The 1526-nt window shown below is 43.0% G+C and overlaps 1 non-coding gene across 1 annotated transcript; it reads right to left on the reverse strand.

Annotated features, from left to right (window-relative positions):
* Positions 1-264: 264 nt before the first annotated feature.
* LOC114806991 lies at positions 265-398 on the reverse strand. The gene has a single exon (XR_003755044.1). It is a non-coding gene; the product is annotated as a small nucleolar RNA SNORA7 (small nucleolar RNA).
* Between the last annotated feature and the right edge of the window lie 1128 nt (positions 399-1526).

Consider the following 1526-nt stretch of genomic DNA (forward strand, 5'->3'; position numbering starts at 1 on the left):
GTTCTCCTCCAAGCACGTAGCTCAGTGCCGTACACACGGTCTTGTCTCATGCCGTCGAGTTGTTTCCCACCCACGGAGACACCGTGGACACATCTCTCCCAGAACGTCCCGCTCTCCATCCGCAATCCTTCTGGTAATGGATACGGAGACTTTTCTTGGTAAAAATACGGAAGTGGTTTACCATCCCTCCTTCCATGCCATAAATTCGAGTCTCCACCCTCGACTCTCTCCCATGCCACTGCTGCCCAGCACGGGTGAGTTTTGACTTGTAGCCGATTGCCTTCCACTCGCTAGCCACTGGCCAAGCTAGAAATGGAATAGGTAGGCCTCTGCCTCTCCCTCCCATAGCCGAGACTGATAGAGTACTGGAAACTCTCCAGGTGCGACCCTGAGAGGGGCCTGCACACAGTAAGTACTCAATAAATACGATTGAAAGAATTATTTTTTGTAACTGTTTCGGCAGAAGTAGGTAAAACTAAACTTTTGAATTAATTCACTGGATTCAGTAACTAAATGAAAGCTAGGAAATATCCAAATCCTTTCTTACATACCTTTTGACTTCATTTAGCTCACTTTCTTCTTTTAAGAGAAATGTCTCAGGGAATAAGAATTGGAAAAAGGATTGGAAATTGGATGATGATTCACTCACTTGTTCATTAAACTGTGAAAGTAGAGAGAGAATAATAAGTCTATTCAAATCACCTTAGCTCCATTTTTTTCACGCCTGTTTCTTTATCACTGGGCAAAATTTCATGTAACCCAGAGAGAAATCTGTTTTTCCTTTGTCTTGAAATTCCCCACAGGGCCACCCTGATCGTGGTTCAGAACAATTTAGTCCAATTACGTAAGACAAGCTGGGAGCGCAGTAATGATTCCAACCCGATTACGTTGTATCTACCCCGGTGTTTAGAACGACGCCCGACACATAATAATCATTTAACAGATGTCATCATTGTTATTAATATTATTAACGGTTTATTATCACAAAGCCGCTGGGATCAACTAGAGGATGGAATGTTCGATTTACATCCTTGGGGAGAAATAACTTCTCAATTATACAACACTGTGCCCAAAGAAAAACAAAACAAGAAATTTGCATGGAGCAATGGGAGTAGGAATTTGCAAATCAGCCATCTGATACCTGAATCAGGGAGAAGTGGAATTCTGTTCTCCAGAAATTCTTAGTGAGTTTGTCTTCTGGCAGGTTGATTTCAGTAGAAGCTGGGAAATCAGGGCTTCTGGAACCCAAACTGGCCACCAGTAGCCATCGGTAGCCACCCATCTCACCAGCCACAAGGGCTGGTTCTAGCTGTATTAATAATAATAATAATAATATTAGTGGTATTTGTTAAGCACTAACTATTTGCCAGGCACTGTATTAAGTACTGGGGTGGATACAAGCAAATCAGGTTGGACACGGTCCCTGTCTCATGTGGGGCTCACGGTCTCAATCCCCATTTTACAGAGGAGGTAAATGAGGCGCAGAGAAGTGAAGTGACTTGTTCATTCATTCATTCAACCATATT

The sequence above is a fragment of the Ornithorhynchus anatinus genome, chromosome X1, assembly GCF_004115215.2.
Source record: "Ornithorhynchus anatinus isolate Pmale09 chromosome X1, mOrnAna1.pri.v4, whole genome shotgun sequence".
Taxonomy (NCBI): domain Eukaryota; kingdom Metazoa; phylum Chordata; class Mammalia; order Monotremata; family Ornithorhynchidae; genus Ornithorhynchus; species Ornithorhynchus anatinus.